Here is a 20,681-nt window from a genome sequence, read left to right as displayed (position 1 = left end):
CTTTTGGCAGTGGGGAAAAAGGCCAAAATCCTGGGTGTTAGCTGTAGTTTGAATGGAAAGAAATAAAAGGATTTTCAAAGCTTATGGTGAAGATCTTTGGGAGAGAGTGAAGTTTTGGGCATCTTTATAGGCCTCTATATCTAGGGAATTTAAAGATTATGCACTATTATTCTAAATTAGCAAGCTGTTGGGGTTTAGGTCTCTTCGTCTTTGCTGTTCTAAAGTCAGTTGTGCTGTCTCTTCTAATGCTCTAGCCGTCTTCTGTGGACTTCTTGTCCGCTCCTTTGTATTATGCCTTTTGTTTCGTTAATGAAAAGCTGTTACTTTTGGAAAAAAAAAAAAAAAAAAAAATTCCAGGCTATATGCATTTTATAATTTTGACAACATTACCAAATTTGTCCACTTCCTTGGAACTAGAAACGATAGTGTCATTGGCAATCTTATTTGGGGCCAATAAATGGCAATCACCCTTTGGCGTTGTGTGAAGTTGATTTCATGGTGTATTGTTTAGTTGGAATATATAATATATGTTCGGATAAGTGGATGAAATGGCCTTTATATGAGACAAAATTAGATCTTTTTAGCTTCTTTATAGATTTTTTATTTGAGGATTTTTGAGATATTTCTTTTTGTTTTATATATATTGATCAAGAGGAGTTGAATTTCATTTGATTTTTGCAAGTTTTATTTTATTTTTTATTACTTCTTTTCAAATTTTTTTTTTTTTAATAATTTAGATGGATTGCTTGTCCATGCTCATAGATTTTCTATATAAATGCAAAAAAAAAAAAATATATGTTCACCATCAAAAGAGATAAATGTTTAAACACTAATTAACACATATCTATTATACCTAAACAAAAATGGTTTCTTATGCTTTTTGGCAGGTCCTGCATTTGCTTAGAAGATATTTGGGGGAATATGTCGAAGGACTCTCTGTCGAAGCTTTAAGAATAAGTGTTTGGCAATAAGGTCTGTATCATGACTTTGCAGTTATACCATGTGTTTTCATCATCCCCACCAAATTCTTTAACTTTATTAAATGCTACAAAATGCTTGTGGAACTCGTAAGCACTCTACTTTCCATATATGGAATATATACGAACATACGATGATTTAGATTAGTTCACTGATATTGCCCTTTATTTAAGTAATATGTTGATCTTTTCCATATGAACATATATTCATGATATTATTTCTTACATTAACAGGTGATGTTGTTCTCAAAGATTTGAAATTAAAGGCAGAGGCCCTAAATTTACTAAAACTTCCAGTCACTGTAAAAGCTGGTTTTATCGGTACCATTACATTAAAGGTCGCTGATTTCTTCTCTATTGCTCACTGATTGGTTTTGGTAACCAATTCCTGTTGATCCTACATTAATCATATTTTTTTCAATGGTCTTATTTTTCTTTCCTCTTATAAATTATAGGTTCCATGGAAAAGTTTGGGCAAAGAACCTGTGATTGTTCTCATTGACCGTGTATTCATCCTTGCCCATCCTGTTACTGATGACAGGACTCTCAAGGTAGGATGCTTTCTCTCTCACGTGAAGAACTTGTGTTTCTGTATTTTATATCTATTTTCTTATGTCCTGAGACTGTACTGTTTTACAATTATCATCACCATTAATATCACATGCATTAATTACTGTTATTAATTTTTTCTTGTAGGAGGACAGAGACAAACTATTTGAAGCTGAACTTCAAGAGATTGAGGTGAAGTTTACATTCACACCTTTGTCCCTTCTAGGTATTTGAACTTGAGAGGGTTACAGTTATCTGCTAAATGTACGATCTGCTACTTTATCTATTGTTTAATTGCACTTAATTTCATACTAAGACTTCCTTGACATGATTGATAAAAAATTCATGATGATATGTAACATAGGTTAACTTGACATTATTTCTCGTCATGCCCTTCCCTCTCCCTATTAAATTTCATTGAGACATGCGATGGAGTAAAAAGGTTTCTATTAAACAGATGTGACTGATGGGCCTACATTTGTCATAACATGAATGATTAAGAACTGAGATACGTCAAGGGGTCTTAAACTGGAAGTAGAAGGCAGATCCCCTTTTGTTTGCATTGCCCTTTCACAAAGAAATAAAGAGGTTTAGTTACTGGGTGTGTTTGGGATGGTTTTAACTTGTGCTTGTCCGCGGAAGTGTTATCTTTGATGGAGGGTTCTGGGTTAGTCGAGAAATAACAAAAGGTAGTTATCTTTTGAGGTGTGCAGTCCTAGCTTTTGTTAGACTGTGAATGTACTATAAAGGCTTAAGCTGTTAGGGCACGAGCAAACAGACGATATCAAGCTAACACCCTCTTTCAGGCGCATCAACCCTGTTTCAATAAATAGTATTCAAACTCTGGCCTTGGTTTACCCTACAAACCATTAAAACCAGGGAATACAATAAGATTGCATCTTGTCTGTTTCTTAGGTGGAGCTTTATAGTTAAAGCTACTCATAGGTGCTTTTCAAATATTAATTTCTATTGAACTTTCATTGCCTATGGAGAACTAAAATTCAGAGTTCCTTTCATACATTGCGTGCAGGAAGCAGGGTCGGCAATAACCAGAGTCATTCTTTGATAAATGATCACTATGAGTCAGACTCAATAGAATCAGTGGCGGATCCAGGACAAAATTCTTATCTAGGCTAATTATAAGGGCACAAATTTTTTTTTTTTTCAAATTTCGGTATTATGCATAAATCCAGACACTATCACCAAAAGTCTCAAATAAAAATTCTCCAATCTGCAAGTCTGCAACACAATTACACAAAATGCATATCTTTAAATAAAAACTAATCACAACATATGCAGTAATAAGGTTCATACCAGTAAAACAACATCTAATTTGAGTACCAAAACTCCAACAATTCAAGTAACACACTAACACTGTGAAAATGTTTGCAAGGTGTCATTTATTAAAAAAACTAAAATAACACTCATATGACAGTGACTACTCATAGTCATAAACCCTTCACATATACAATCTTGGATATTAAACCCGACACATATTCTAATTTCTAAATACAAAATCAAATACAAATCAGAACTGAAAATATATATATATATATATATATATATATATATATATAACATGATTAACATAATAACATCAGTAATTGAGCTTAAGCTTGCCTCTCAGCCTCTCATTAATCTTGCTCAGTTGCTCCTCCTTCTCTGCTCTGTTTCAGAATGTTTAGACCGGTTCTTCAGCAAATCAGCAATAACAGTCTACAAAGCACTAGAAGCATAAGATCAGAATTCAGAAGTTGAAATTCGATGGTCGAAAATGGGGCGAAATCTGAATCCGCCACCACTAGTCAGACCTCTCTCTCTGACTCTCTCTCTCTCTCTCTCTCTCTCTCTCTCTCTCTCCCCCAATCCTCAACTTATACCAGATTCCCAGAAAACTGCTAAATCCCAGATCGGAAATCCCAGATCGGAAAAACCGAGCAGGAAGAACCGAAGAATCGGAGATCGATAGATGCATAGAGCTTCATACCTGTGTTGGACTGTTGGCGCCGTGTACGGTGTACCCAGTCCCTAGAGTGCGGCTCGCAGCAGAAGCAAAGGAAGCCAGGAAAGCGGAGTACTTCGACAGTTCGACTGGGAACACACGACGAGTTACTGAACTCTTCACAATATAATTTTTTTTTTTTTTTCTTTGGGCTGGAATGGGCTGATATATATATACCTATGGGTTTTTAGCCCAAAATTTCGTCTAGGCTTGAGCCCATACAGCCCTCTAAGTAGATCCGCCCCTGAATAGAATTTGATCAATCCTTTTTTCTGTCGTTAAGGTGGAGAACTGAACCAAGAATTCTCTTTCTTTATCACCAATCGAATCACTGTTCGAGACCCACGATTCTATGCAACTCTTGAAGCAATATCAAAGTCAAAGGTAGGAAGTGTATGCTTCTTAATTTTTGTACTATTTTTCTTTGGCATCTATTGTTAGTCAAATTTTTTATGCATACAAACCATCTTTGTGGTTCTATATTTGAAAATTCTAAATCTGGCGCTCTTTACCTTCTTACCTGCTTTGTTATTGATCACTTCCTGGTCATATTAGGGTTTTACTGTAAGCCTCTTTCCTGGTTACATGTAAGAAATAAGCATTCAACCAAAATAGTACTTAAGTGGTTAGGTCGAGTGATACATAGGATATATATACTTATACATGTAACATATTTGGATATCTTGTTATAATTGTATTTGGATGGTGCATAAGAGAATGGTTCCAGGTTTTGTGAGGCTATTAATAGTATTTGTTTTGTTTTCTGGGCGGTTACTCCATCCCTTTCGTATTTTGTTTTAATGTGATAGATCATAGAGGTAAAGAGTTTTACTAATCACATAGCAACTTATATGAGAATCCACTGGTTCCTTGTGCCAAATACGTGGGGTTGAGGACATTGCAGCTTCTTGTCCTCAATTGTACCATGATCCTTCTTTTCTAATAAAATTTATGTTTCTTCTTAAAAAGAAAACCTGGCGTTGTTGAGTGATTCGATAGACATGATATAGCATAAGCTACTGTGTCATTTTAAAACTATATTTTGTGAAATTGTTGGTATAGAAATATCACAAATGGTGAGTTAGTATGCTACATGTAGATACCACCTGAGCTACTGTGCCAGTATGTGAACTGCATGTTGTAAAATTTAATACATTTGGCATTTTCCTTGTATCATATCACATCACATTATTTTTTCATTCACTGGCTTACTTTTATGTAGTAAGTTTACTACTTGTCTTATTGATATTTATTGCAAGTAGAATAGCCACCATAATTTTTTTATTTTATTTATGTATTTTAAGATATTGCCATTTCATTTTACTTTCTGTTCGGGGGAAATATAGCAGTTTGGCTGACAAAAGAATCTTTTGCAGCAATCTAATGGAAATTCATGGCTAGGTTCCCTTATTGCTACTATTATTGGGAATCTAAAGATATCAATTAGCAATGTACATATAAGATATGAGGATTCGCTCGGGTTAGTAAAGTGTGCTTCCTTAGCTACTTTTGAAGTCCGAAATTTTGTAAAAGTTTATTTCCACTGTTTTTCTCTAGATGAATTGATTTCATTTGTAGTTTCCTGTGTCTGCTTCTGCCTTTTGTGGCCAGGACATCCTTTTTGTTCGGGTGCCACTTTAGCCAAACTTGCTGCTGTTACGATGGATGAGGAAGGGAATGAAACATTTGATACCAGTGGTGCTCTTGATAAGTTGCGAAAGGTTAGCCTTGTCACTTTTATCTGCTGATTCTGGTTGTTTGACAATGCCATAGAATTTTCTGGATTGCTTGTTTTCTTTGCAATCCTAGTTTTAGCTTTATTTTTCTGCTCTTCTTGTCTACCCTTGTTGCCCCTCAGCAGTGGGCTTCTTTTTTCAAAGTATTCAAGAGACTCCCTTCAATGCTTTACTTTTTGATTGGGAGTAGTCCTGTATCGAGTGATTTTTCTTGGAAACTCTTGATTTATCTTGATTGTAGGCTTTGTGTGTTTACTGTTTTTTTTTTTTTAATTTATTTTGGTCTTTACTTTTTATTTTTGTGGTTGTTGTTTGGCTCCAATTTTGCTGCAGCTGGTCAACAGTCTCTTTTCTTGCGCGGGCGTGCCAGCACCGTTCGGGTGCGGTCGTCGGGGGTGTCCCTTGACCTGACTTCTGTTGAGCGATTGTAGACGAGGAGAGCACCAACCTCATCGCGGGATTCTTTGTGCCTCGTGGCGAGGACTTTTGCTGAGCTTCTTGAAAATCACAATCGATACTCGATGTTGTAGATCGAGCAGAGCGAGAACCACTGGGAAGTGAGGAGAACTTGCTAAAGCGTGACTTTAGCTTGGCTGGGTTGCTAGGGCGTTACCCTTGCTTGGCTGGTTCTGTAACCGTTGTGGTCGCGGCACTACCGTCGGCTCCCGAGGAGACTAGGACCGAAGCACGTTGACAGAGGGTTTGGTGGCACTGAAAGTCGGCTTCTGAGAAGACTAGGACTAGGAGTGTGATCACCGGTAAGAGAAAGAGAAGGAGAGGAGTTGCTCTTAGAGAGGTTTGCTCTAGAGAGAACTTAGATCATCTTAGAGATGTTGTTGTTGTATGTGAATGGGTGTCTTAGAATGAGAGGAGAAGGTGTTTATATAGGGAAGAAAAAGAAGAGTGAAATGATGAGTGGAAGAAAAATAATGAAAGTAGATCTAAGTTCACTTGTAAAATATGGAAAAGATAGAGAAAAGATGAAATGAAAGCAAAGCATGAAGGTGCAGCAAGATGGAAGTGGTGATGATCTATTAAAGAGATTGTAGAAGAAAAATATATCCAAGGAAAAAGAGAAAAGCATCTAGCTTTCTTCATGTGGGTAGGAAACATGAACATGTGAATATTGAGCTGGTTTTAGGTCAGTTTCTGCCCCTTTATTCCTTCAATTATTTCTCCAACAAGACTTCATTATATGCCTTCGACTTCTTGATATGAAATGTTCCACTATGAGTGTAGATCATCCTGACAAATTTTCAGATTTTTATTCCATGTGGTTTGGCCGAAAATGCTGTTGGACCTCTTACAGGTCCAGTTTTCCAGTTTTGCTTTTGTAGAAAATTGGGCTGATTGTTTGAAGGCCTTCCACTCAAAAAAAGCTCTGGCACTCTTCATAAGAAATGATCCTTGGGCTGTCTAAAATGGATCTGGAAAGTTTCAGCACATTTCGATTTCATTTGGTTAGTCTGCCACCCCTCCTTCCTTGTCTAGCTCGGTTTTTCCTAGCCGAAGTAGGAAAATATGCTAAAGTTGACTTTTCATACTTCCATAGTAGGCTTTATTTAGCCTCTAAATATATATTTCGAGCTTGTCGACAATATATAGCTTGAGCCACTGATATTGGCTCAATTTCTCCAAGACGTGCCTTGTCAGGCCAAAATGTTCATTTTGGGTCCAAACATTGCCCCCCAGACCTCGAAGTCAAAGGTCTTCGTCTTGACTGAAGAGGTCTTGAATCAGCACTGCTCTTATAATGTCGTTGCTCCAAAGCCACTTGTATTGGCTTGACTAAAATTACTTGAACAAGTGGCCTCTCTCCCTCTTAATTATACATAGTGAGCATACATATATTAATCGCCAGTCTTCCTTCGCGAACCATCCTTTGCGAGGCCATGTAATTAAAACTACTTCGCTGCCAACAATTCGCAACCCAGCTTTCGCCACAATTATTGGCAAAAATATTGATTTGACCTCCTCCACTGCTAATACCATACTAGGCATATTAAATGCCTCTTGTATATGTGCCCAGACCAATACCAATGGCCTCTTAAGTATATTAGCAAGTTCCAGCCACTATTAGGCAAGAACACAATTTTTTGCATTCTCCGCGACGCACAAATTTGAAACTCTTTTTGTATTTTTGTATTTTTTTTTTTTTTAATAAGACAATGTGAATCAAGGTTTAGACATGCGGCCCAAGTATAGTCGCCTAGACACAAATTTTCTTTCAAATCCTTTGGGCAACCTTACTGAAATGGCCAGGTGGGGGAGGGCGAACAAGAGAGGCAGAATCCATTTTGGCATGAGCTACTCCCACATAGTGGTTTAGGCTCATTTGCACGCACTTCTGGATTCAAGAACCTGTCATGAACGTTGTCCCCTTTCTAGACACCATTTCACATAGGCTATACTTACTAAGATGAGAAATGTCATAAGTGTGAAGACAGTTCAACAAGTGTTAATAAAAGCCGCCCTTAACCTTAAGGGACCTGAACTAGGCACCAATAAGGAGTTTAGGCCAATATTAACAAAAGAGACTTCACCTATTCCGTTATGATTCACAACCTCTTACCAAATTCAGCTTCTTTTTTTTTTTTTCTTTTTTTTTTTTTTTTTTTTTACTATGAAAATAAAGGTAAAAAACTAAAAATTGACAGGAAATTAACAACAAAGCAAGGAGCTAGCAGCGACACGTTTGGCTAACCTCTAGAAGACCACGGGGGAGGCCATCTATGCTTCATTCCAAGCTCCGATGTATCAAAATTTGTAGGGTAAAAATCTCTCCTGTGAGAGCTTGTAGGAAAAGAATAAAGATACTTCTCCTTGAAGAATTTGGAGGAATTTGGCTCAAGAGAGGGGTAATCTTGCCCCCCAAGTATCTTTGTTGGTTGACGAGGCATGATCTTCAATTGTAATTTGGGAGATGACGGTGTCCCAAGATCGGCTTTGTCGCCAACTGTCGCCAACTTCTCTTGATCAAAGGGATGATCATGGGTCATATCTTGCCCCCCATGCATCTGATCAGTAGCCACGTATTTGGCTTGATCAGTGGAGAAATCAGATATTTGTTCAGAGACAATTGTATTGTCAGAAGAACAATCTTGTTGATGACCTTTTCCATGCACAACCTCTGTGTAAGGCTGTGACTCACCAGTGAGACCCTTAGGTTGATTGCCACCTATAGGCAAGTTAGTCTCAGAAACGACCTCTTCGCGAGCAGCTTCTTGATGTTCCAATTTGTCTTGATGCGAACTGACTTGAGTAGCCAAGCTGGAACCTTCTTTGCGCAAGGTCGCGAACTCCGATGAGGTCTGTTTGTGCTGGGTCGCAACGACATTCATCGACTGCTGGTGGTTTTCTTGGGCTGGTTGGGTCACGTCGGCCAGCTGCTCCCAAGTCTGCCGCGACTCTTGTTGGGCTGATTGGAAAAGTTCATCCATCCTCTTCTGCTGCGCCGCCAGGACCTTTTTCAAATTCGCATAATACGAAGTAGTGTTCTGTTGAAAGATAGCAAGCCGCTCCTCTATGCTCGCATTCTCCGGAATGGGAATGGGCACATAGCCTTCTATCGTTGCCATGACTTCAGGAATTTCTTTTGGTAAAGATTTTCCTTTGGCATCCCAATGATGGTGAACACAAAAAGACTCTGGTGTAGTCCCACCGGGCGTGCCAAAATGTTTGTTTTGAAGCCCGGTGGTTGAATGTCTTCAAGAAAAGAAAAAAAATTCTAACCTTGTCCTACTGGGCGTGCCAAAATGTTTGTTTTGAAGCCCGGTGGTTGAATGTGCTTCAAGAAAAAAAAAATTCTAACCTTGTCCCACTGGGCGTGCCAAAATGTTTGGCTCCAATTTTGCTGCAGCTGGTCAACAGTCTCTTTTCTTGCGCGGGCGTGCCAGCACCGTTCGGGTGCGGTCGTCGGGGGTGTCCCTTGACCTGACTTCTGTTGAGCGATTGTAGACGAGGAGAGCACCAACCTCGTCGCGGGATTCTTTGTGCCTCGTGGCGAGGACTTTTGCTGAGCTTCTTGAAAATCACAATCGATACTCGATGTTGTAGATCGAGCAGAGCGAGAACCACTGGGAAGTGAGGAGAACTTGCTAAAGCGTGACTTTAGCTTGGCTGGGTTGCTAGGGCGTTACCCTTGCTTGGCTGGTTCTGTAACCGTTGTGGTCGCGGCACTACCGTCGGCTCCCGAGGAGACTAGGACCGAAGCACGTTGACAGAGGGTTTGGTGGCACTGAAAGTCGGCTTCTGAGAAGACTAGGACTAGGAGTGTGATCACCGGTAAGAGAAAGAGAAGGAGAGGAGTTGCTCTTAGAGAGGTTTGCTCTAGAGAGAACTTAGATCATCTTAGAGATGTTGTTGTTGTATGTGAATGGGTGTCTTAGAATGAGAGGAGAAGGTGTTTATATAGGGAAGAAAAAGAAGAGTGAAATGATGAGTGGAAGAAAAATAATGAAAGTAGATCTAAGTTCACTTGTAAAATATGGAAAAGATAGAGAAAAGATGAAATGAAAGCAAAGCATGAAGGTGCAGCAAGATGGAAGTGGTGATGATCTATTAAAGAGATTGTAGAAGAAAAATATATCCAAGGAAAAAGAGAAAAGCATCTAGCTTTCTTCATGTGGGTAGGAAACATGAACATGTGAATATTGAGCTGGTTTTAGGTCAGTTTCTGCCCCTTTATTCCTTCAATTATTTCTCCAACAAGACTTCATTATATGCCTTCGACTTCTTGATATGAAATGTTCCACTATGAGTGTAGATCATCCTGACAAATTTTCAGATTTTTATTCCATGTGGTTTGGCCGAAAATGCTGTTGGACCTCTTACAGGTCCAGTTTTCCAGTTTTGCTTCTGTAGAAAATTGGGCTGATTGTTTGAAGGCCTTCCACTCAAAAAAAGCTCTGGCACTCTTCATAAGAAATGATCCTTGGGCTGTCTAGAATGGATCTGAAAAGTTTCAGCACATTTCGATTTCATTTGGGTCGTCTGCCACCCCTCCTTCCTTGTCTAGCTCGGTTTTTCCTAGCCGAAGTAGGAAAATATGCTAAAGTTGACTTTTCATACTTCCATAGTAGGCTTTATTTAGCCTCTAAATATATATTTCGAGCTTGTCGACAATATATAGCTTGAGCCACTGATATTGGCTCAATTTCTCCAAGACGTGCCTTGTCAGGCCAAAATGTTCATTTTGGGTCCAAACATTTGTGTTTTTTCCTCTCTGTAAGTTCCGCTGTCTTGTTTGTGCGGGTTGAGGGTTGTTTCTTTTGTTGACTACTGATCAACCTTCTGTTTCTACGCTTGTACTTTTTTAATGCAGATTTCTTGTTTCCTTCATAAAGAATCTAAAAGAGAGAATTACTTACCTTTGATTCGACACTTGTGTGCAAATTGATGCTAGTATTCCATTTTTCTTTTTTCTTTTTAATAAAATCTGTTTCTTAAAAAAGAAATGATGGAAAATGCACCTCGAAGTAAAGCATAAAGTTTCCTAGAACATTTGGAAGGTTAAGGTACCTTGTACTACGGTGTCATGATATTTAATGGAGGAGACAGATGTTTGTATATTACCTACTTAATGTATGGTTTAAAGAGTCAACTAAAACTGAAGGTGGGCTGTTTTGCCAAGATACATGCATTGTATGTTATTCAGCCATTCCTTTAGAAGCTTTGACATTGGTATGTGGGGTCAAATTTCTAAGAGAAGTTATTTAGCAGAGAACATGGAAAAACTCTTCTCTTTTGTTTAAGATCTGATAATTGTCCTTGAATGATCTTGTTTTGTAGTTGTTGTACCCGTTTATTTTAGGCTTATACATGTGTATGTTAGACTCAATATTACTTTGGCTAAATTTTTTCGTTTCAGTCGTTGCAACTAGAGAGACTTGCTATGTATCATGATTCTGATAGTGTACTGTGGAAGATAGATAAGGGATGGGAGGATCTTACTCCAAAGGAATGGGTCAAGGTTTGTTTGAATGCTCTAATAGTACTAGCCAGTGTACTCTTTCTATTTCATGCATTAACTTTTGGTGTTGTCTAGCCCATGCAATATCGCAAATACTGTATTTCCTGAATCCTCTACTGATTTCATTGCATCAATACGTTACTAGATTTTTGAAGATGGAATACGTGAACCTGTGGATGACCATGCAATGGTGTGCAAGTGGGCTATGAATCGCGAGTATTTGGTCTCACCTATAAATGGAGTTTTAAAGTATCACCGTGTAGGAAACCAAGAAAGAAATGATCCAGAGGTTCCATTTGAGAACGCTTCCCTTGCCCTAAGTGACGTTTCCTGACAATGACAATGACAGAGGTGTAATATTTCTTCCATTATGTATCTTTAGTTTTGATTTTATTTCTATTTATTGCTTCCCTTATTAGTATATAAGAAAACAGTCTAGTGCTACAATTGACACTTGGTTTTGTTAGGCTCAATATTGTGATTGGATAAAACTATTGGAAGTTGTTTCAAGATGCAAGAGATATGTTACTGAACCATAAAATTCAAGAAAGACTGAGCCAATAAAATGCAAAACCCTAGCGAGAGCAAACACTCTCGACTTCTCAGCGCCGCCGGCACCAGGCGTCACCAATGGGATTCCCCAGCACCTTCCCACCAGAGGTCGCTCCAGTGGCCGGCCACGGCGGAGGCCGCTATCCCGCCTACAGGTTTCAAGCCATTTTCAAGCCTTAATCAATATGGTCTCCGATGCGGGGATTTTCTGCTGCAGTGGTTGAAGATGATGATTGGGCTGGGCGACTTCTGGCCACGGCCTAAGCGTGGGCGTCTCCGGCGGCGTCCTCGTTTTCTGGTGAGTTTGTTCTGGATCGGGTGGACCTTGGCCTCAGTTTCGGGACTGCTGGCATTGCTCACAGCTATGGGGATGGGCGGCGTTAGTCTCCTACCGCTGGGGCTGGCGAAGGTGTTTCAGGGAGGTGGTGGATCTCTGAGTTGGCGGTCGGGAAGATCGAAGACAGCGCCGTGCGGGAGGCTGCCGCGATGGGTGTCTAGATCTTTCTGGGCTACCTGGCTTTCGGACTATCTTCAGGCCCATCTCACCGATTTGTTAGGCCAGCTCTATCCATGGGTGTGGATTTGGGACCCAGGGGACCTTGTACTGGGTCTTTTGCTGAACTGTGCCATTTTCATTCCTTTGGGTGTGCTGTTATTACTCGCAGGTAGACTGTTCATTCCTAAATTCTACAAGAAGTCTCAGTATAATTACATTGTGAGTACCACAATTGAGTGCCTTGGCGAGCAGTGTTCTTTACACTACGCCAATAATGGCATCAGACGACAGTTTTGGACTATCGTCTGATGAGGCTCGCTGCTGTTGTTAAAGCCTGTGACGTCTGATCGAATTATCAGACAACAGCAGGAAACTGTCGTCTGAGTAAATTTGACACAAGAGCAGTTGCTTACGTAACTGTTGTCTGAATACCAGAAAGAACAACAGCCACATATATGCTTACTGTTGTCTCTATGAAGCTTCGACATCAAAAGACTAGTTTTTTCTGTTGACTGGATTCAAACTACACAACAGGCTACTTAAAATGACGTTGGTTGTCCACTTTCGGTACTATAGGTTTATCTAAATAACTGTTGTTTGAGTTTTTATTGGACAATGGTACTATAAGTTTCTCTAAATAACTGTTGTTTGAGTTTTTATTGGACAATGGTTTTTGATGTAGTCTTGTTGTGCTAAGATGGCTCCAACAACAGTTTTTGCTATCATTTTAGTTGTGGTTAACTCTCTTGGACAATTGTTTTTATTTAGTTGAGAGTGGTCTGAAAGTGACTCTTATGATTTAAATGAAATAACAACAATCTTTATTAAATAAAACTAAAGAGTACATAGGGCGATGCAATAGCACCGAAGAAAACAATAAACCATAACAAAATGCTGGAAGTTGAGTAGCTGATCAACTCAAAGTGCTTCTTGATGCTTGAGCCTGCGCTCTTGAAAGTACTTGAGCTAGTCTCCTTGAGGTCAGGTGAAGACAGTTTTTTGTACCCCTGCCAAGAGGCTCACTGGAGTCCCTGGTCACTGTGAATGATCCTCAAATTTGAGACTTCCATATCTTTGTACCCTTGCCAAGAGGCTCACTAGATTACCTGCAACACAAAATGAACATTCAATATGGTATTCACATGAAAATGAAAGTCTTCATGACACAGCAAAAACATTCTAACAAGATAACTTAACAAAATTCATATGAATAAAAATGAAATGGTTGAACCAACTTATGAGATTTAGACTCATTTGATAAGCATATAGCTGAATTACTGATGTAGGGCAGATCCATCATGCAATCCAAGTTTCAGAGCACTCCTAATTAGATCATCTTATATTAAATGTGCAGATGTACAAAACAAGACTCCAACAAGAATAACCATACAAAAGATCATGACTAATGTTTTTATGTGAGACTAAATGTTATAATTTCATTGGTAAATTCGGAAAAAGAGTACATTTAGGGACATGCACCAGTACTATTCTTCATTCTATTCTCAGAGTTGTAACTACTGACATGTTGCAGGAAGTTCAATGGAAAAGAGGACTCAGAAGAGCATAGGCGGATTCGACCTACTGTGATATCGTATGGAAAATTCGCATCATGAGAATCCAATGATGCCATTGATGGGGAAAGTACAGGGGTGTTTGTACTACATGTGTTGCTTGCACTGATCAGGGTGTCTTGCTCGCACTAAATGTTGCATTGTGCTGTGATGAAATCAATGACATGCTGGTCCTCGGAGACCTGGAAAGAAAATAGTTACATAAATACATACAAGGTGTGAATTTGATAATTAGTACATATAATTTTATCACATTTTGTCTCATATCATTCTGACACATAAGAAACTAGGGAAGGCTTATAAGTGAAGAAGAAGAATATCATACATCTTTGGAGACAAACAGCTCAATCATAAACCCTCCTGCAGTTGGAACCAAAACTCAGGTCCCATCTCTTTCCTGCATTGTATAAGTAGGAAACTTAATGATATTAAACACTACTATAGCTATATTAATGAACCTAAATAGATTTGAGGTTAATGAGAAAATGATATACTCACCAGCTAGCATAGCACTTGAATCTCTGTTACTAGAGGAACAGTTCAACCAACAGGACTAGTTTGACATTAATGTTTTTGCATAAATCCTAATTTTGTAATCACGAGCAATCTTGGTTAATGAGATTAAACCACTACTTAATTCTGTTAATTCTTAATGCATGTATGCCAATCATAAAATGATGGAATGAGGAAAAACAAAAGTGAATGGATATAGTGCTGCATTAAATATGTACCCAGAGTCTAAGGGCATTGAGGAAGGAAGATGACCAAGGATATCAAAAGAATTAGTTCTTGAGAGCTGCATTGCATCCCTGCACTGAAAGACTTGATAAACTGGAAACAGAAGTTCTTGTCCACCATTATGGGTGTCCTCATCAATCCCATAACAACAGCAACCAATCCATCAATGAATCTAAAACCAACCATCTAAAATGTCACAGAAAGAGAAGATGGAGAGATTAATAATTGTAGTAAAAGTTAATTATACAGTTCCCACTAATCTTTGGTCTTCACTCAACTTACAGAGAACACAAAAATCCCAGCCTTTCAAACCCACAAGGGGTCTAAGCCTCTCAATTATCAAACTATACATAGTCATGTTCATTACACCTGCAATGAGCATAATCAACTGTAAAATGCCATGTTGTTAAAACAAATCGGAAGTGTAGAATTCTTGGTTCATCATAAACTGAACAGGCCATTTTTAATTTGGAGTGTAGAATTCTTGGTTCTCAATTCTTTGGCAATCCCTTTTCTAGTAATAGCCCTTAGCCTCAGCTCTTGCCCCCTTTCCAACTTCAATATGATAATCCCTCTACGACACACAAAAGTCCCAATTTCAACATACATTAATCACATGGACTCAAAATTCAATACAAAAGTTTACACATGCAACTGAAATCAAAGTAAATGGAAGCAAATTTAAACCCAAACAAAGGAAACCCTAAAAATTTGAGCTTAGAGAAAGAGAGAGAGGGGATACCTTTGTTCGGAAGCTTCGTAACCGGAGGCGTTGAGAAATTGACGGGACGACGGTGTGGTCGGAGCTGAGGAGTTCCTTGTTGGTGACATCTAGGGTTTGGTCAGAGTGGCAGCGAGCGCGGAGGTGAAACTCGACGGAGCAGTACTTGCACTGGCCGTCATCATCGCAGGCGTCGCAGTCACGTGAGAAGCCCATGCTCATGGCGCGATCACTGGTTAAGGGGATGAGGCCGAGGCGGTAGGCGACGAACTCGTCTTTGAGGACGGAGGAGTTGATTTCGATCTTGACGAGGTCGATGGAGACGGTCGGGCCATGCTCCCGTTGGCCATGCTCCCGTCGGTGTCGCAGAGCTTGAACTTAGAGGTAATCGTGCCTGATTTCACGGATTTTCACCCGAGGGAACCTCTGGTACGATTTCCCCTCCATCTTCTCTCTCTCACTCTGAGACTCTGTGACTGTGAGAGAGGGCTTTTGATGAAAAGGTTGAAATAAAGAAAGAGGGCTTTGGCGTTTGGGTATCTTGCATTTCGCGTATATGTGTTAAAACGACGCCGTGCAATTCATCGAAATGGAGGGAGTCGAAAATTGAATTTTGGCTAAGTGTGGGAATTCAATTAGGGCAGCAGCAACTTAGACAACAAAAACACACAAAGTCATGGTCTGAAGGGGAGTTGCACAACAGATATAGAAAAACTATAGTCTGAATATATAGTTAGACAACATCAAATGCTAACATTATATGAATAATAATCACACAACAGACACAAAAAAACTATTGTCTGAAGATACAGTCAAACAACATCAAATATTAACATTATCTGAATAATAATCACACAACAGACATAGAAAAACTGTTGTCTGAATTAAATTACTCAGACAACATCAAAATGCCACCATTGTTTGAATAATAGTTGCACAATAGAGAAGTAATAACTATTGTGTGATTAAAAACAATCAGACAACATATTTTCTCAACTATTGTGTTAATCAACCTTGAACAACATAAATAATATAACTGTTGTCTGAATTGATTGATTCAGACAACATCAGAAAAACAATCATTGTCTGATTTATAATTGTACAACAGCAATGTAACAACTGTTGTCTGATTCGAAAATTCAGACGACATAATAATTTTTGCTGTCGTCCCAAAGTATCAGACGACAGTTAAAAATTATGCAGTTGTCTGAAGTGTGTTGTCTAATGCGGTTTTTGTTGTAGTGTTATGTTGGGATGAGTCTAGTATTGATTGGTCTGCCGATCCTTTACATGCCCAGATTGCGGATTCTGATGGTTGGATCTACAAATCTCAAGGTCGTGACAATAGTTTCGTTGTTGGTAATTATCTTGAGGAGACTGGAGATTTACCTTCAGTTTATGCTAGGTTTTCTAGGAAAGTTTTAGAGCATTGTTTTATTGTACAAGGACAATTGGTTGGTGTAGTACACTTTCTGGTTTGTCCTACCTTAGCTCTGGGGTTAAGCAATTTCTGGCCTTTGTATGCTCCCTATTGGGATGCCCTCATGAGCGATTTCAATCGCTAATTCAATAAATTTTCCTTCCTTCAAAAAAAAAGATGCAAGAGATATGTTGAATTTTCCCATCTAAGACCAGCGCTGCCAGTCTCAGGGGCTCCATATTTGTGGTGGCATTATGCTGCTCAAGCAGGACTTAAGCAGAAGAAAATGTGGTACTATATATGTTACTCAGTATTATTATTATTTTTTTCTGGAAAGGGTTACTGTATACTTGATAAAGAATTTATGCATCCATATTTCTGTCAATTATAAACTAGAAATATTATACTTGAGTTGAGAGTATATAATTTTTAGAAGAATGGGCGAATCTATAATGAACTTTTGGGGGGCATGTTTCTGAAAGCTAATTCTAACTTCATGCCTGTTTCCTGAATCAGTTACCGGTTCTCTTGGGACCACATTCGGCTTCTTTGCCAGCTTCGTCGCTGCTACATTCAGTTATATGTTGGTTTCTTACAACACCTGACAAATGTTGATGACGCTGAAATTAGAGAAATTGAGAAAGATTTGGATCCAAAAAGTAATTCTTCTGTGGAGGTAAATGATTTAGCTGTAAGATATTGAATACATAAAGCCAAGATCTAGAACTTACATGATCTCACAACATTAACCGTAAGGCGGAAACATAAACTACATACCTTGTTCCATTAGAGCAATATGTAGTATACCAATATGTAGGAACTTGGCGAGATCGTCAATCCAAAAGAAATGGTTTCTCTCTTAGCCCTTGCACCTTAAGCTTTCATACGTGTTTTAGTACTTCTATATGCACACATTGATGGAATTGTGCACTTGGTATTTATAGGGTGAGAGAGGACCAATTTCTATTAATAACTTAAGTTATTTCCATCCATCATGGAAATAGAATTGACCAATTAGGATTCAACAATTAGTCTATTAAATCATATATGGAAAACACATAAGCATATATGGAAAACACATAAGCCCCAATTACTTCATGTGATCCATAATTAATTGTTAGTGTGAGTAGTGTTGGAGGCCAACACATTAATGGCTAATCCACCAAATTAATGGTTAAACCACTATTAGGAATACCTAACAAGTTAATGGCTATTCCACTATTAATTAGGAATACCAAAATAATCTTTTAATTCTTACATTCTCCCACTTGGATCATATGATAGAAAATTGGAGGGTTAATAATAGACGAACATTAGGTGCGCAATATAATTGTTTGAATCCTTATTTTCATATGATCATCATACACACCATTGCAAGCACCCTACTAAAGTAAGTCATGGCGGTCATATATCAAATTGAAATAATCCCTTCCATGTACCATATCATTAGTAAAGTAACCAACAAGTCAGAGGTCTCTTAATGGTCCAACCATTATGTCTCTAACATATAGAGACGTTCCTGTTGTCATTCATCCTAACTCATCCATGTACATTTAATGGAAAACAGGAAAATTATTTATCAGAAACATATTCATTATTGAGCTCAGAGTGTAGCAAAATAGAACAATTATTCTACAGACCAAAATTTTGAAACAGTCATGGGTTATGACAAAGACCCATTCTTTCAGCATGATCAATGAATGCCTTTGGTCCTAACCCTTTTGTAAGTGGGTCTGCAATCATGAGTTTTGTTCCTATGTTAACAATAGACACTCTTTGTTTCTGAACATCCTCCTTCATGGCAAGGTATTCTAGATTAATTCGTTTAGCACCTTGAGAATACCTATCATTTTTGGAGAAGAAAACAGCTGCGGTGTTGTCACAATGAATTCTCAGCGGCCTAGCAATACTGTCGACAACACTAAGCCCTGAGATAAAATTCCACAACCACAATGCATGAGTAGTGGCCTCAAAGACTGCCACAAACTCAGCTTGCATGGTAGATGTAGTGATACAAGTTTGCTTTGCACTTCTCCATGAAACTGCCCCTCCAGCTAGTAGGAACAAGTAACCAGAAGTTGATTTTCCAGTATCAAGACAACCACCAAGATCAGAGTCTGAATAACCAACTACCTCAAGGTTATCAGATCTCCTATATGTGAGCATATACTCCTTTGTTCCTTGTAGATACCTCATCACCTTCTTTGTAGCTTTCCAATGATCCATTCCTGGATTGCTTTGGTATCTTCCTAACATTCCAACCGCAAAACTGATGTTTGGTCTTGTACAATTTTGTGCATAAACCAAACTTCCTACAGCGGATGCATAAGGAATTCTTTCCATGCCCTTCCGCTCCAATTCATTTTGTGGGCATTGCTTAAGGCTAAACTTGTCCCCTTTCTGAATTGGAGCAATGCTTGGTGAACATTTTTCCATTCCAAATCTCTCTAGAACTCTCTCAATATATGCTTTCTGAGACAACCCCAATAGTCCACGTGATCTATCTCGAAATATTTCAATTCCAATCACGTAGGATGCCTCACCCATATCTTTCATTTCAAATTTCTTAGAGAGAAAATTCTTGGTTTCATGTAACAAACCAAGATCACTACTAGCAAGCAAAATATCATCAACATATAAAATCAGAAATATAAACTTACTCCCACTGACCTTCAGGTATATACATCGATCAACAATGTTTTCCTTAAAACCGAAGGAGACAATAGTATCATTAAACTTGAGGTACCATTGTCGCGAAGCTTGTTTAAGTCCATATATCGATTTCTTTAATTTACAGACCATGTGTTCCTTTCCTTCTGATGAGAAGCCTTCAGGTTGATTCATAAAGACTTCCTCCTCTAAGTTCCCATTTAGAAAAGCCGTTTTCACATCCATTTGATGTAACTCTAAATCAAAATGAGCTACAAGTGCCATAATAATTCTGAGAGAGTCCTTCTTAGAAACAGGAGAGAAGGTTTCTTTGTAATCAATGCCTTCTTTCTGAGTGAAACCTTTAGCTACAAGCCTGGCTTTATATCGTTCTATGTTGCCATTAGAGTCGCGTTTGGTTTTGAAAACCCATTTACACCCAACTCTTTTACATCCTTCAGGCAACTCAACGAGTTCCCAAACTTTGTTTTGGTCCATTGATTTCAGTTCATCATTCATAGCATCAATCCATTTCTCAGAATTCTCACACTGAATGGCTTGTGAATAAGAAACCGGATCCTTACTTGACCCAATGTCAAATTCAGATTCTTGCAAGTATACCACATAATCATTCAAAATAGCAGGTCTTCTATTTCTTTGAGACCGTCTTACTCCTATTTCTTGTGGTTCTTGTGCTACAAGTTCATTGTCAATGATTTCATTATGTGGGGTTTGGTCATTCATTTCTTGATTATTCAGTTGTTGTTCATTGTCGTTAGGTTGTACAACAACTAGAGGAACAACACTTCTTTGAGAAGATATAGGTGCAGAAAACTGCATCCTAACTTCTTGAATAATCACTTCTCTCTTTTCACTCCCACTAATTTCACCATTTTCAATGAATCTAGCATTTCCGGCTTCAACAATTCTTGTACTATGGTCAGGACAATAAAACCTATATCCTTTAGACTTTTCTGGGTAACCAATGAAGTAACCACTTTTTGTTTTAAAGGTCTAATTTCTTTTCTTGTGGATTATAGAGCTTAACCTCTGCAGGGCATCCCAAACATGTAGGTGCCTTAAACTAGGTTTCCTTCCCGTCCACAGTTCAAAAGGAGTCTTTGGAACTGCCTTACTAGGAACTCTATTCAGTAAGTATACAGCGGTTCTTAAAGCATCCACAATGATATAGGTAATGTTGAACCGCTGTAAGCATCCACAATGCTTTAAGAACCGCTGTATACTTACTGAATAGAGTTCCTAGTAAGGCAGTTCCAAAGACTATTGAATTGTGGACGG

The 20,681-nt window shown here is 38.6% G+C and overlaps 1 long non-coding RNA gene and 1 pseudogene across 1 annotated transcript; one reads left to right on the top strand and one right to left on the bottom strand.

The window, feature by feature from the left end:
* The first annotated feature begins 1,209 nt into the window (after positions 1–1,209).
* LOC133709446 (uncharacterized) lies at positions 1,210–1,719 on the top strand. Its single transcript, XR_009846285.1, has 3 exons — positions 1,210–1,315; positions 1,433–1,528; positions 1,674–1,719. It is a non-coding gene; the product is annotated as an uncharacterized LOC133709446 (long non-coding RNA).
* A 12,866-nt stretch (positions 1,720–14,585) lies between these two features.
* On the bottom strand, positions 14,586–15,760 carry LOC133707761 (DNA-directed RNA polymerases II, IV and V subunit 3-like; annotated as a pseudogene).
* Between the last annotated feature and the right edge of the window lie 4,921 nt (positions 15,761–20,681).

Source organism: Rosa rugosa, chromosome 5 (genome assembly GCF_958449725.1).
Source record: "Rosa rugosa chromosome 5, drRosRugo1.1, whole genome shotgun sequence".
Classification (NCBI taxonomy): domain Eukaryota; kingdom Viridiplantae; phylum Streptophyta; class Magnoliopsida; order Rosales; family Rosaceae; genus Rosa; species Rosa rugosa.
Note: the sequence above shows the minus strand (reverse complement) of the source record. Positions and strands in the feature narration are given on the sequence as shown.